Genomic DNA, 16,460 nt, shown 5'->3' with positions numbered 1-16,460 from the left:
GAGAGATCAAATAATGAATCGAAGAAAAATGAAGAGGGAACACCAAGACTTGATGACCAAAACCAACACCAGCGAATGCTCTTCCTCGAAGGCCAAGGCCATGGGTTGCTGGACCGGCGAGGAGGAGCAAGAATCCGGCGGCGGAGGAATGGACGAGCTTCTCGTCGTGCTCGGCTACAAGGTCCGATCTTCCAGCATGGCTGACGTGGCGCAGAGGCTCGAGCAGCTCGAGATGGCTTTGGGCGACTTGGCTTCGGCTCCTCAGCTCTGCGACGACACCGTTCACTACAACCCCGCCGATTTCTCCGCCTGGGTCCACTCCATGCTCTCCGAAGTCAACCCTAGCTCCAAGCGTTTGCCGTCGTTCCCGGTGCCGGAGTCGAGCTCCGCGACGGCGATTGCGTCAAGATCGGCGAGGCGACCTCGATCTTGGCCAAATCTGAGACAGGTATGTTGTTTTTCAAATGGTAAATATTATTTACTATCGAACGGCGATTTGTAAATATTATTTACTATCAAGGTTATGATTTGGACAAATTGGAACGAGCCGACGAGTATGTGTAACATTACTGCAGTTATTTTTCATTTTGCACGTTTTACTATGAAAGATGAAGAGAAGAGATCACACTATAAACGACATTGACTTTCTCGCTTCAAGATGTTGGTTTTTTCAAATGGTAAATATTATTTACTATCGAACGGCGATTTGTAAATATTATTTACTATCGAACGGCGATTTGTAAATAATATTTACTTATCATTTTTATGAATAATCTAACCCAAAATCGTTCGGAGATGACGTCTAGGGTTCAGTTAATAATATTTACTTACAATTTAATGGTTAATCTAACACAAAATTGAGCGGGGATGAGGTCTAGGGTTTCAGTTTGGGTGTTTTATGAGATCGCAAAGAATTGTTAATAATATTAACTAACCAATTTACTTCGTCGGCGCCGGAAGTGGAGAGATTGAAGGATTTGAAATTACCAGAGATTGAAGGTTGAGATACTCACCATTTTTTCTTCGTCGGCTTCGGAAGTGGAGAGATCGTCGGTTTCGTGTTCGCGAATGAGGGTAAAAGAAATTCGTTTGACGGAGAGGTTTGTTTCGAATAAGGGAATTGTGTTTTGCGCTCTATTATTTGAACTAAGGGTAATATAGGAATATTAAATTGTTTGGTAGTGGATTGGGCTACTTACTTAAATTTTGTGATAATTGGGCTATAATTTAATAGTGGGGGTCAATTTGGGCTAAATACCTAGCCGCCCCTTTTCTTATTCATTCTTCATAATGTAGTGATTTTATTATTCTTGAGATTAATATAAAAGACAACCTCTATTTCTTGCACATAAATACTAAATAGTCATTAATCTACAAACCACTTTTTTTCTTCTTCTAATTCTAAAAAAGAGAGATATCTCTAAATCTGTCTTACATTTTTCAATAAAGACTTTTCTTCGTACAATTTTGTGTCTATTAAAAATTTTAACCGTAGTTAAGCCAGCTTAATTTTTTCTTACCTTCTGCAAAAAAAAAAAAAAAAGTGAACGAATTGAATTTAGCTTTTTCTTCTATGAAAAACAAAAAAAATTAGCAGTCAATAATAAAACCATGAACTTTTTCTTTGTTTTTCTAGAATATAGCTATTCATATACCAACTACAGCCCAAGTAGAGAGTTGGTTTAGTCAGGCCCATTACAAACAATGTTTATATAATAAAATGGGCTGATTTATAACACGACTCCCTCTGCAGCTCAGGCGGTTGGTTAAGTTATAACCTTCCACCAGCTCAGGGGTTCAAGAGTTGTATCTGGATAGACAAGAGAGAGAGAGAGACAGAGATTGTAAGGTATTCCAAAATACCTTCTTTTTTGTTTTAATCTCTCAACGTTCAGAAAAAAAAATGTGACAACATCGATTTTTTTTTTGTTTTTTTTTTGTTTTTTTTTTCTACTTTTACTTCAGCAAAATAATAATAATTTATGAGATCTTAAATTACCAACGATATATCTATAGTTGTTCATGTTTCTGATTTACAATCAATGATACTGGACTCAAATTCATTTGTACTACAATCGTTTGTATTTAGTAGTAATTATCCCTTAAAAAGGTTAAGAGACAGAGGAGATTACGAGGCATTCTAAAATACCTCTTTATTTGTTTTAGTCTCTCAATTTAAGCTCAGAAAGGATGTGACGACATTGATTTGTTTATTTTTTTTACTTCAACCATTTGTGAAATAGGTTAGCAGTAATGCATGCGATTTCAAATTTTCATCAATTGTCTCTTTGTGTAATTCACTATGTAGTATGTATATGAGTATATATATCTTATTGTTTGTTCATTCCAAGCTACCGATGAATTCATTTGTACAGATTGTCATATTCATTAGTTGTACACATTGTCATTTCAAACTGTGAAAAAATTAGTTCATAGTTAAAAACACATAAGCAAACTTAAGACTTCCTACATGTTTGAAAACCAATTAGAATTTAAACTATTAAGTGCCTAGAACTAAATCCAGTGTGCAAAAAAAAAATATCACAGATAAAAAAAAAACACATAAGAAGACTCAACAATTATCATCTTAAAAAAAAATCCATCACACATTCAATCTAGCAAATTCACCCCAACTGGTTAATCCTGGTGGCAAGAGAGCCATGGTTTAATCTCCGCGAATTATAAATGAGTCTTCTATGCTGAAACTAAAACGTTATTGGTTGTGTTTGGCCTAGCTTTACTTTTTAAAAAAGTGATTTTAAAATAGCTGTACGAAAAAACTGTTGTTTTAAAAAACAGATGAGTGTTTGGTAAACTATTGTAAAATAGTTGTAGTTGTTAATAAAAGCTGATTTAGTGTTTGGTAAAATATATATTAATATTTATTTGTAATAATTATTTATATAAAATGTAATTAATTATAATAATAAGATATATTTTGGTATATAAAAAATATATCAAAGTGGGTGTCTATAGAATGTAAAAAATAAATTATAAATTTTGGTGACGTCAAAAAAATTATTTGATAAAAGCATATAAAGATAATTAGAATTTAAAGTTAGTGTAAGAGAAAATAAAAGTTAAGAGAGAAAAACTACAAATCAAAAACTAAAACTACGCATAAAAGCTAAAAATTGTGGGCGTGTTTGGTACAGATTAAATTCTCTAGTTTTTGTTTTTAGTATAAGCAAAACCGATTTTGGGTGTTTGGTAAACCTGCGGTTTGAAAAAACTTCAAAATCGCTTTTGGATTTTATACCAGATTCGGAAAAGCTACGAATCGTAGCTTTTTTTTAAAGCGTTTTTAAAACAGCAAGATAATTACTTTAATATCCTTAGTCAATTTTTGAAATCCCTAAATTATCTCCTAAACTTTCTAACTAAAGAAACCCAGTCACAGAAGAAATAAATACACGTTAAATCTGCTTACTCATTCAGATTACACAACCGAGAATAAAAAAAAACTACCTTCTATAAAATAGCAAATATTTGAATTGATCTCTTATATACGAGATTTACTCATTCAGATTACACAGCAATAAATACCCTATACATGCGTATTTACAATTGACTAAGCTAATTTGTTCCTAAAAATGTGATACACATATTTGACTTCAGATTTGATCACGTCCAATTTAAGTATTTGGAAACAGTTGCAATTAATTACACAAACCTGTGAGGAACAACGCAGTGAAGCAAGGCGGTCTCATTTTCATCTCTGCATACATGTTTGGGGAAGAAACTGAAAAGAAAAAGAAATTGAAGACGAACTTACGATGAGTGATTCCACAAACAAGGTAAACTATTTTCCAATTCAATCCCTTATGTTATCAGAAGAACTCCTTTTTTTCAATTCATTTTTAGATAATAGACAGGAACATCAACGTTTAGTTCTAGTAAAAATAGGTGCAATGACATAAAAAAGGTATCAATTTAGATGTTAGCCCGAAAACAGAGTCTAGTAAATTACATTTTCTGTTATGCAATTCGTTCAAACATGAAGATAGGCAGCAAATATATATATGAAACTTAATACGTTTATAAATATAATGGCCTGGCCTAGCTTGAGAATTGATCAGAAATGGCAGACAAAGAGATGAATGATTTCAAGCCGGCCAACAATAAATCATGTCAAAACTCCCCTATTAATTCCTTCTCCCAATTCACCTCACACTACCTAGCTTCCACAGAAGAAGAAAAAAAAGTCCTACCCGCTAGAAAATCCAATCATAAGCTCAACACTAATCCGAGGCGTCGAGATATGCTATGGCTATTATAAAAAAGAAAGCTCAAGAATCAAAACCCCCAAAACTACAAGCAATGAAATCTATTATCAAATCGAACCTCGTACAACCGGAAACCCTATTTTCAAATCAAGAACCGAAACCCCCAAATCCAGAAACTATAAATTTGTATTGAAGAATAAGTTGATAGCTTACCTCGATCGCTTACCTCTGCCGTCGTTTCGCCGGAGCTCTGTGTCTCACGCTCTCTAAAGCCCCGAACCCCCAGCTGACCCAAACCGGAAAACCTAGAAATGTAACAACTAAAATATCAGCTCAACAGAGTTAGCGAACTTGAAGAAAAACAGAGTGAGACCGATTGAAGAAAAAATACCTAAGGATCGCTCGCTAAGAATCGCTCGATCGCTAGGGTTAGAATCGCTCGGTCGCTCTCTCTCTCTCTAAAAAAAATGTCGATGAAGATAAGTGATGTCTCCAGTCCACCGAGTCTGCTTTTTAGAATAAAATATGTTTCCTTTCTCTTACAATTTTTATTACTCTTTAGAATTAATATATTCAATTTTCTAAATTGAAAAGAAACTATTAAGAAAAAATAAAACTTATAAAAATCATTCTTAAGAAACTTATAAAAATCAATATAGGTATGTACACACCACATTTAAACCACATTTAAGTGAAACTTATTTTCAAATAGATATTGATTTTTATTGAGCTTTTGATAATTTTTTCAATACTTATTTTATAATATTTTATAGCGGAGTTGATTTTTTCAATACTTATTTTCAATATAGGTATGATTTTTAGCTTTTGAAAAAAATTTCAATACTTATTTTATATAGTACAAATAATTCCTGTTTTAAAGATTATTTTATTATTTTTGTAAAAAATTATATAAATTCAATGTATACTTGTAGATGCCTGAAAATCAAGAATCACGTCCTCGAACAAAAGCAGTCTGGGATAATGATGCGGTTGAAATTTTATGCGACGTATGTATTGCGGAGATTGAAGCTGGAAATCGACCGGGAACAAGCTTCACCAAAATAGGATGGGAGAATATGGTGAAAAATATTTCCGAGAAAACACAAAGAGGTTACGATAAAGCTCAATTGAAAAATAAGCTGGAGTTATTGAAAGGTGAATGGAAACTCTGGAAACAATTGATCGGAAAAGAAACTGGCCTTGGATGGAATGGTAACAATAATACCGTTGACGCAAGTGAAGAGTGGTGGCGTAGTAAAATAAAGGTTTGTATCGATAATCAAATAAATTTACAAACTTTAAATTTAAATTATAACAAAGAAAAAACTTTTTTGTAGGAGAATAAAAAATTCGGAAAATTTCGCAAAGAAGGCATTTCTCCGGAGTTCGAAGATAAACTGGATACGATGTTCAAAGATATAGTTGCAACTGGAGCGTATGCATTTTCTTCTACAACTAACCCTCGTCATTACGGTGGTAGTGAGGCATTTCCTAGTGCTGACAACTTAGAAGAAAGAAGTGATGAATCGGAGGATCCTGTATGTCAGCCGAATCCTCAAAAGAGTTTGAATAATAACAACAAAAATCCCCTAGACATCAATAATTTTCCAAAGTTTAAAAAGGCTGGTGGACGGAGCAAAGTTAGTGGAGCGGCTAAATGTTCTTATACGAGAACAACATTCATTGTTTTGCATTTGTTGTTTATTTTGTTTTACTATAATAATCAAACAATACGAGAATGTTAGTCTCGTTTATATTCCTTGGTTACTTATTTTTTTTAGCATAAATAATGTTTACATTGAATGTTATTTAATCTTATGATATCACATATTCGTTTTCAGGAACAAATGGATACCACATCAGATGATGAGTTCGACATTGTTGCCAAAAAGGAACATAACGAACACAATGTTCTTATATGGAAAATTGCTCATTTGATGCAAATTTATTATGATACATACGTACATAAAGTTCCTTGTATGGAAAAAGAGGTTTTCACAAGTTTGTGCAATAACTTGGAAACAAGTTACGGTTTCAAAGGTTCAAGACATATGACTGCATTGGAGATTTTAGGAATGACTCTAATGATTCTAGGACATGGTCTAGGAAACCGGTTAGTGCAAGAGATGTTTCAACATTCTGGTGAGACGATAAGTCGATATTTTTCGGAGACGTTGGATATATTATGTCTCATGGGAGCCGATGTCATAAAACCTGCTGATCCAGAATTTAAGAGTACTCCCAAAGAAATAGCAAACGATCCAAGATATATGCCACATTTTAAGGTATTATACTCATATTTTTGTTATTTATTTTAATCGATACTCTGTATAAATTAATTGAGATATTTGTTTTTTTTTTAGGATTGCATTGGTGCTATAGATGGTGTTCATGTTCCAGCTTCTTTACCTCAAGCAGATCAAATACCGTTTATCGGTAGAAAGAAGATTCCTACTCAAAATGTTATGGCTGTATGTGATTTCAATATGAAATTCACTTTTGTGTATGCTGGTTGGGAAGGTAGCGCTCATGATTCAAGGGTATTCTCTGCCGCTCTTCGTGATACTGAGATTAACTTTCCAAAACCTTCAGAAGGTATGACTTTTTTTTATTTATTTTTTAATTATTTTTTATAGCTTTGTCTTGTATACAGTTTAAACTAAATCATTATATTCAACTTGATATGTCACAGGAAAGTATTATCTGGTTGACGCTGGTTATCCTAATTTGCCTGGATATCTTGGTCCGTATAAAGGTCAAACATACCATCTGGAGCATTTTCGTGCAAGAAGAACTCAACCTACTACAAGCAAAGAAATCTTCAATCGTGCACATTCTTCTCTGAGAAGCGTCATCGAGCGGAGCTTTGGAGTGTGGAAAAAAAGATGGAGAATCCTGAATGTCATGCCGAGTTATCCATTCAAAAATCAAGTAAAAATAGTTATCGCAACTATGGCACTGCATAACTATATTCGAATGCATGCAAGACAAGAGATGGATTTTGAAATATTCGACGAGACAGAGGGTGATGGCGAGGGGGATGAAAACGACACAACTGAAGATCAAGATGAAGATTGTCAGACTTCTTCGAGTAGTATGGACAAGTTAAGAGATGAGATTGCTGCAAGTTTAGTAGAAACGATAAATTTGTAGTTTACATTTTTGTCAATAATTAAAAAACTTTATATTAAAAATAAAATAAATTTGTTTCGTCCATATTTTTCTAGTTTGTAATTATAATTCATATATATGCATATAAATAAGTATATAAATAATTATTATTTAATTTATAAGACCATGTCTATTTTAGTCTTTTGCCCATAATATATTTATTTTACCAAACGCTAAATCAGCTTTTGTTACCAGCAACAACTGTTTTATAAACAGTTTACCAAACACCTGTCAGTTTTTAAAAAAAACAGTTTTTTTTTAAAACAGAAACTAAAAGCACTTTTTTAAAAAACAAAGCTGTACCAAACGGTGCCTGTATCTTTTAGTTTTTTAGTTAAAATATTCAAAAACACTTTTTAGCTTTTAGAAAAAGCAATTTTACCAAACATTTGAATATGATTTAACTTTTAGAAAAAGCTAAAATCAAGCTTAATAAGCTGAACCAAACATAGTCATTATTCTTCTTAAAGTTTTATTTATTTATTTTTAAATGTCTCCAACCAAATATTAAAAAAAAAAAAATTATACCATTGTACTGTTTGAGCATCATAACATTGCATGGAACTCTTCCAGCGTGGCACAGTAATTAGCCAGCTTGGCAGAGTCGTGTCGCAACGAGCTCAATACGACAACAAAACATAAACGACACACATACAACATTGAAATAAACGACAGAAAACCACTGCAAACGACCGTGATATGAAGCTGAAGCTTCATTGACATAAAGCCATAAAAAAAATAAATAAAAAAAAAAAAAAAAAACACACACACACACACTGACCGTACCACAACAGTAAATCATCCTTCATCAGCCCCTAAACGGAGCCATATTGAAACAACCCTATCTCTCGCCTAGTAGTGCCACCATGAATGCTCTTGAAAGAAGTCTCAACCACACCAACAGTACCAACGTTATCATCATTGAGAAACCCAGCAACAATCTCCAAGCTTGGCAAAAGAACCACCTTCTCCCAAACGCCCTCATGATGATCCGCCGCCACGTCACCCCCGCCAGCGAGGCACTCGAAATTAAACCTCGGTGGCGTCGATCCGGACAATGTCCCACCCCTTCTCCTCCCTCAGCCGTCGGATCTTCTCCGCTTGCTTCCTCGCCAAAACCCGCGTGTTCTCCTTCATCTCCTCGATCCCGTTCGCCAGAATCCGCTCGTCTCCGCCGCCTAAAGCTGGACAAAATAGGTAGCCGATTAAATCTTTAACCATTTGTTCAAAACGGATAATAATTTAATAGGTTAATCGTGTTTTTAAAACGGTTAACTAATTAACGACTATTAGCTTCATTAATGATATCCGGTTAAAAATATAACAAAAAATAATTAGATAGTTAGGTAACTAAAATGTTTGAGATTGTTATATAGACAACGCTTTTCAAATTTTAGGTAAATAGCTACAAACATGACGTGATATTCTTGTTATATCATTTCATTAAAATAAAATGGTGAGATATTTACGTAATTTACCTAAGATTTACAAAACGCTAGCTATATAATAATGTGAAACTGTAAATATAAATATGGTTATATATCTAATTAAATAATTTAATTAGTTAAAAAAATAATTAAAATGTAATTTAATCGACCGATTAATTTCAACCGGTTAAAAATTCCACCGAGGAGGTAGGGTTTCATCTCCTGGACCCCGATGGAGCGCCAGATCCCACGGGAGAGGTCCGCAGCGGGGTCAAAAAAATCGGCGATTTCGTCAACCAAGCCCTCGGAGACCATCTCGTTGACTCGGGCGTCGATGCGGCGGTCCAAGGCCTCTCCGGAGACTTCTAGGTGGAGGAAGAGAAGGTCTAGTCCGGCCGAGCGGAACTCGGGGCTCTCCACTAGGGCTTCCACGTAGTAGTTGGACCCGCCGACGATGACCGGGATATTTCCCCGCTCGGCGATGGCGGCGATGATTTCTAGGGTTTCGACGGTGAATTTCTTGGCGGTGAATTCGGCGGCGGGGTCGGCGACGGTGGCGAGGAGGTGGTGGGGGATTTCGCGGCGGCTCGGGACGGGGAGTTTGTTCGTGGCGATGTCAAGGCCGGCGTAGAATTGGATCTTGTCGGAGTTGATTATCTCCGCCGGAATACGGGTTGCGATGTCGACGGAGAGTTTGGATTTTCCGGTCCTTGTGGCTCCCATTATGAAGATGATCTTTGTGCCCTTGTTCTTGTTCATGTTTGATGACTTGAACCTCTTTTTAAAAAGAAAGAAAGAAAGAAATAACGGATTAGTTTTCAGTAAAATATTCATAGCGTCAGTATATCAAGTTTTTAAATGTTATGTGCTTACGATAACAAAAAATATATATATTAATTTTTTTACGTGAGTTTAGATTTTGATTTCTCTTGTATTGGCATTGTTGGGTGGTTAACAGTATATAGTCTGCATGGGTTTTTTTACGTGAGTTTTTCTTTGTTACTGAAACAAATAATAAAATAAGAGATATCTATATAACTAAGCCACATCAAACGTTGTAAATAACCAACATTTTATTTTCTTATGAAAAATGGTCATTTAGGCTACTTGGCAGATTTATTAGCAAAGTGAAATTATTGTTATAACTATGTTTTGTTTTTAAATGGTAAGTGTTAAGCCGTTTTTTGGATTAACACTTACGGACACGTGACGTGAGCGGACTTGGCCACGTGTCTTTGAACCTGTGAGGTTAGTTATGAGATATTCCTCTTATCAAGTGAAGAACTTGAGAATTGATTTCTCAAGATCTTGGACACTCTTGTAGAGGGAATATAATTTGGCTTGGAGCCTTGGGTTTAGAGAGAGAGTAAGCTTCTCTTCTTTCACTCTAGAGAGAATGGAAGTAGATTGTTCTTCTATTTTGTGTGAAAAGGAATGTATGAAGTGGCTTTGATCCTCTTTGTTCTTGATTTCGGTCTCAAAGGTGTTTTTAGAGAGAGAAATAGCTGAGTAGAGAATTTGGTATAATCTAGTTAGAGGGAGAAAAAGCCAGCCCTTGACATGAGTTTGTCTTGGGTATTTATAGTGAAGGGATGAATGTTGGGATAAAACTGTCCTTTAGCTGCTGTTGGGTCACGGCCCTTTTTGTTGAAGGAAAATGGCTCGCGATCCTTTTTTGTGAAGGAAAATGTCTCGCGATCCTTTTTGTGAAGGAAAATGGCTCGCGAGACTTTTTTGTGAAGGAAAATAGCTCGCGATCCTTTTTGGTGAAGGAAAATGTCTCGCGATCTTTTTTTGTGAAGGAAAATGGCTCGCGAGACTTTTTTGTGAAGGAAAATGGCTCGCGAGACTTTTTTGTGAAGGAAGTGTCTCGCGATCTTTTTTTGTGAAGGAAAATGTATCCGATCCTTTTTTGTGAAGGAAAATGGCTCGCGAGACTTTTTGTGAAGGAAAATGTCTCGCGATCCTTTTTTGTGAAGGAAAATGGCTCGCGAGACTTTGTTGTGAAGGAAAATGGCTCGCGATCCTTTTTGTGAAGGAAAATGGCTCGCGAGACTTTTTTGTGAAGGAAAATGGCTCGCGAGACTTTTTTGTGAAGGAAGTGTCTCGCGATCTTTTTTTGTGAAGGAAAATGTCTCGCGATCCTTTTTTGTGAAGGAAAATGGCTCGCGAGACTTTTTTGTGAAGGAAAATGTCTCGCGGGACTTTTTGTGAAGGAAAATGGCTCGCGATCCTTTTTGTGAAGGAAAATGGCTCGCGAGACTTTTTTGTGAAGGAAAATAGCTCGCGAGACTTTTTGTGAAGGAAAATGGCTCGCGAGACTTTTTTGTGAAGGAAAATGGCTCGCGAGACTTTTTTGTGAAGGAAAATGGCTCGCGAGACTTTTTTGTGAAGGAAATGTCTCGCGATCCTTTTTTGTGAAGGAAAATGGCTCGCGAGACTTCTTGTGAAGGAAAATGGCTCGCGAGACTTTTGTGAAGGAAAATGGCTCGGACCCGGCGACGTTCTTTTCCGGTGCGACCCAAGCGAGATCTGCACCAATGGAGCTCTTTAGTGATCGGCCTCGTCTTACCAGCTTGTGCGACGACCACGCTCCACACCCAGCCCCGACACCGCGTCTCTTCGGCTCGGCGCGCGACGAGGATCAGCCCATCGGTGACGCTTGGGCGAGCTTGGCGGCACCCGTTCCTTCCTGGTCGGCTCACGTGGAGAGACGCGGCGTCAGTCCGGCGAGATCGTCATCCGGTTTTCTTGGCGAGCAGACGGCGCCCTTCGAGTGACGCATGGTGATGAAGGTCCCTTGCTTCCAGGTTCGGAGATGGCGGAGCTCCCGTCTCCTCTCGTTGATAAGGACAGATCATTTGTCATGGCCTCGGCGAGCAGCGAGGCTGGTTCGGCGAGGACCACCTTGGACCCGACCCTCCAACGGGCCCCCGACGACCGACTTGCGGGGTCGGACCGTAGTTCTCGCGGGGGCGTGGACATAGCGCATGGATGACCTGTCTTCCCTTCGAGAGAGGGTTGTCACGTTTTGGCGGCTACGGCATGCCCTGCAATTAAGCCCGTCTTGTTACCGTTACGTAACGGCGCGCCATGTGGCGTGGTTTAGAAAGTGCGGTCGGCCATGATGTTCGACGAGTTTCGTGCCCTGTTCACATTCAATCATAACCCGGGGAGCACCTGGCTTGTACTCTCCTCGTGACCGCTCCGCCGGTCCATTTCTAAAGGATCTTCCTCTGAAGATTTCTAAGGATCTTCCTCTGAAGATTTCTAAGGCGTGGAAATCCAACTGGGCTTGTGCGCCTGACCAGTTGTTGGAGCCTCTCCTAAGCGGTTCGGCGTGATGAACGATTTCCCTCCGGGCAAGAGCGCGAGTGGCATCGTGGAGTTCGTCAAACACTTCGAGGGGTTGTACGATGGGGGTTACGAGGGTGCCGCGTATCTGGGCCTTGAGCGGTGGGCTAGTTCGGGATGGTTCCCGTTTCGTGAGTCTATCCCCATCGATGTGTTAGTGGCCGACGACTCGTCATCGTCTCTCGGTGGTTCCTCTATGCCCTCCGTGGTGTCGTCGGTCCGGGCTTCTCCGATCCGAGTGTCATCGGGGAGGCATCTCCTTTAAACTTGTCGGAGACCACTCCTTCGTCGTCTCCGCGCAACCCCGCCCCCATGACAGCTCTCTCCAACTCGTCGGCCACTTCGGTGTCGTTGGGGGCGCGGGATGGTGTTCAGGTGATGGAATGAGAGTTGTCTTTAGATTTTTTTTTTCGTTTGCGATTGCGTGTATGCATCAGGCCTATGGTTACCTGTGTGATTTTTCCTGTTTTTGTGCCTTGAGGGGGCTTTAAGGTGGGTCGGGCTCTCGATGGTTTGAGTCCCCTTATCTCGGGCTTCACAGGATTCTTTGAGTTGTGTTTCTGGTCTCGGAGTGGCGAGTTCATTCTCTTCTCGGATCCTGTAAAGGCTTTTAGGTTGGTCGGGGACTCGATGGCGTGAGCCCCTTCATCTCGGATCGCACAGAACTCTTTGAGATACGCTCGAGGTTTCGTGGACGCTTTGAGGTTGGTCGGGGACTTGGTGGCGCAAGCCCCCTCATCTCGGGTCGCACGGAGTTCTTTGAGGTACGTTCGGGGTTTCAACGTTGCGAAACCCCATTTCTCGAACTCCGCGGACGCTTTGAGGTCGGTCGGGGACTTGATGGCGCAAGTCCCCTCATCTCGGGTCGCACAGAGTTCTTTGCGATACGTTCGGGGTTTCAACGTTGCGAAACCCCATTTCTCGGACTCCGTGGACGCTTTGAGGTCGGTCGGGGACTTGATGGCGCAAGTCCCCTCATCTCGTGTCGCACGGAGTTCTTTGCGATACGTTCAGGGTTTCAACATTGCGAAACCCCATTTCTCGGACTCCGTGGACGCTTTGAGGTCGGTCGGGGACTTGGTGGCGCAAGTCCCCTCATCTCGGGTCACACGGAGTTCTTTGCGATACGTTCGGGGTTTCATCGTTGCGAAACCCCATTTCTCGGACTCCGTGGACGCTTTGAGGTCGGTCGGGGACTTGGTGGCGCAAGTCCCCTCATCTCGGGTCGCACGGAGTTCTTTGCGATACGTTCGGGGTTTTCACGTTGCGAAACCCCATTTCTCGGACTCTGTGGACGCTTTTGAGGTGCGTTTGGGGCTCGACGCCGCGAGGCCCCCAGTCGTCACGTTTGCTATGCCTGCATTCCTGCATTTTCGCATGTATGCATGTTATTGGTATTTTTTTTATTGGTCGTTGCGCTTTATGCATGGTGTTTGTTTTACTCCATTAACCCCCCAGTTTTTTTTATGCAATTTGGGTCAAATTGCATGAAAAATTAGGAGCTGAGTATTGCAGACTGAACGCGAGCTTCGACTTCATTCATTACTTTGGCGCGTTGCCTGCTTTTGATAAATTCAAATTACATTTGGGCCAGTGGCCGCTTTTGGAAGAGTAAATTACACTTGGGCCGGTGGCCGCTTTTGAAAAATTAAAAATGTGGCAATGGTCCTCTCTGGCCGCCGCGCGTGCGTAGTTCTTCGCTGGTCGGGGTATCTCTCGCCTCGAACCTTCAAAAGATTGTGTTCACGAGGTTGAGCGGAGCGTTGATTGTGTCGCCTCGGACGTCGTCGCTGTTGCTTCCACTCGCCATGACCTCCTTCCCGCGGTCTTGCCACTTGCGGTCTTGGGGAGTTTGCCTTCTTGGCGAGGGGTTCGGGTTGGCGACCATCGCCATCACGAATTCCTTCAGCTCGCCGTTCTGGATGTGACTTTCGATCTGCCTCTTGAGCTCGATGCATTCGGCGGTGAGGTGACTGTGGTCTTTGTGGAAATGGCAGTACTTGTTTTTGTTGCGTTTTGATGGGTCCTTCGCCAAGGTTCGAGGTTCTGCGAACATGTCCCCGTGCAGGGCCAGAATTCGATCTGGCGTAGTCTTGAGTGGTGTGAAGTCGGCGTTCCTTTGGAACTTTTCGACTAGTAGGGGTCTATGTCTTGGCGGGGGTCGGACGTTTGAGACCGCGGCATTGGCGCCCCGGCTCTTCTTTCTTCGCTGGTCGTCGTCGACCTCGTCCTCGTCCCTGCGCCGGTTTCCCCTCTCGCGGATCCTCCGACTCTCGTAGTACTCCTCGACGGAAATGTGCTGGGTAGCTTGGGAGATGAGCTCCGTCATCGTAGCGGGTCGCTGCTTCACCAGCGACGTCAAAAGGTCGCCAGCCCGTAGGCCGTCAATGAAGGCGTAGACAGCATCGCCGTCCTCGTAATCGTCCACCTTGTTGGACTCCTCGATGAACCGGTTGAGGTAGTGCTGGAGCGTCTCGGATCCGCCCTGTTTGATCGTTAAGAGGTAGGATTTCTCCTTTCTCCGGACCCGTGAGGCGGAGAAGCGAGTGAGGAACCTCTCTTGGAGGTCTTCGAATGACTGGACGGTCCCTCGTCCAAGCCTCTGGAACCACTCGAACGCGGTCCCGGTGAGGGTCAGGCAAAATGTCTGGCACATTGTCGACGGGGATTGTCCCGCCATCCTCATATTGGTTTGGTACTGGTGGATGTGGTATAGGGGGTCCGTACTTCCGTCGTAGAGTGGCATGACGGGCGGGCGGAAGTTCCCCCCGTTGTCGTCAGCGAGCACGTGTGCCGCGAATGGCGAACCCACGCCCTCGATCATGCTTCTTACCAAAGGGGTTCTTGTTTGCGCCGCTCGCAGCTCGCAGACTTCTTCCCTCAGTACGTTAACCATGTTGGTCAACTCATCATTCCCGGCCTGTGTGGCGGCCGGCACAAATCTCGTGGTGCGCCCCCTATCGTTCGATGCCTGGGTGGCGTGCGGCACGGGAGGTGTTGGGGTTGCCGTCGCCGGGGGGGCAACTTCCTGCGGCTCATGGGTCTCCGCGACGGGCTGGTGCCGTGGGATCTCCCATCTGGCGTTGAGGTGGCGCCTCAAGTCCACGTTTGGCTCTAGGCGCCCCGGCACGTCGCGGTGGTGAGAACCTCCTCGCGTCCCCGCTGTCGGCGACTTCGTCCCCCAGTCCTAGACGTTCGAAGGCGGACCTTCGCGACTCGGTTCCTGCTCCGGCTGTGGAGTGGGACGCCTGGGGTAAGGGGGCACGAGGCTGCGCTCGTGGGTCTCTCTGTCCCTCGTCACGACGAGTACCCGAGCGCTGCGGTACCTGTTCATGGGCCGTCAGTCGCTCCTCTTGGTGGTTGTGCCCGATGTCTCGTATGCTCGGGTCGGGCACGTCGTCCTGGCCGCCTTCGCCGTGACTCCCTGAGTAGACGTCTCGCACCTGTCCGATTCTCTCCCGGGCGTGACGCCTCATGGCCCGCTCCTCCCTGTCTCTTGCGAATTCACCTGCCAGCAAGAATAGACTGTTCTCGAGACGTTCCATCCGGTCATCTCGCTCGATGAACACCGATCTGGCGGGGTTCGCCGCGTTGGTGGTATTCGGGTCGGCCGTCGGCACTGCGCCCGTCGATGGACCGGCGCCCGCCGGGGGGGCTTCCTGGGCGTGTCCCTGCCTTGCCTGTGTCCGCGCTCGCGTGTGGAGCGCCACACTCTCCGTTCGCCGGGGAGCGCCACTCTCGGAGACGGCCGCGCGGTTGGACATGGTGACTTCCTGACGTAGTGGGAGTTCCTTGGTACCTAAGAAATGAGTGTCTTTGCTGGTGGAGAGCCCGTACGTGGTTGTTCTCGGGATCCCCTCCTTCTAGCGCCAAAATGTTAAGCCGTTTTTTTGGATTAACACTTACGGACACGTGACGTGAGCGGACTTGGCCACGTGTCTTTGAACCTGTGAGGTTAGTTATGGGATATTCCTCTTATCAAGTGAAGAACTTGAGAATTGATTTCTCAAGATCTTGGACACTCTTGTAGAGGGAATATAATTTAGCTTGGAGCCTTGGGTTTAGAGAGAGAGTAAGCTTCTCTTCTCCCACTCTAGAGAGAATGGAAGTAGATTGTTCCTCTATTTTGTGTGAAAAGGAATGTATGAAGTGACTTTGATCCTTTTTGTTCTTGATTTCGGTCTCAAAGGTGTTTTTAGAGAGAGAAATAGCTGAGTAGAGAATTTGGTATAATCTAGTTAGAGGGAGAAAAAACCAGCCCTTGACATGAGTTTCTCTTGGG

General features: G+C 42.2%; 1 pseudogene; it reads right to left on the bottom strand.

Moving 5' to 3' along the window:
* Window positions 1-8,399: 8,399 nt before the first annotated feature.
* LOC149387668 (adenylate isopentenyltransferase 5, chloroplastic pseudogene) lies at window positions 8,400-9,583 on the bottom strand (annotated as a pseudogene).
* Between the last annotated feature and the right edge of the window lie 6,877 nt (window positions 9,584-16,460).

The sequence above is a fragment of the Urtica dioica genome, chromosome 8 (assembly GCF_054948205.1).
Source record: "Urtica dioica subsp. dioica isolate 48M chromosome 8, U.dioica_male_clone48M_v1_H2, whole genome shotgun sequence".
NCBI lineage: Eukaryota > Viridiplantae > Streptophyta > Magnoliopsida > Rosales > Urticaceae > Urtica > Urtica dioica.
The sequence above is the reverse complement of the archived record's forward strand: the minus strand, read 5'-3'. Positions and strand labels throughout refer to the sequence as shown.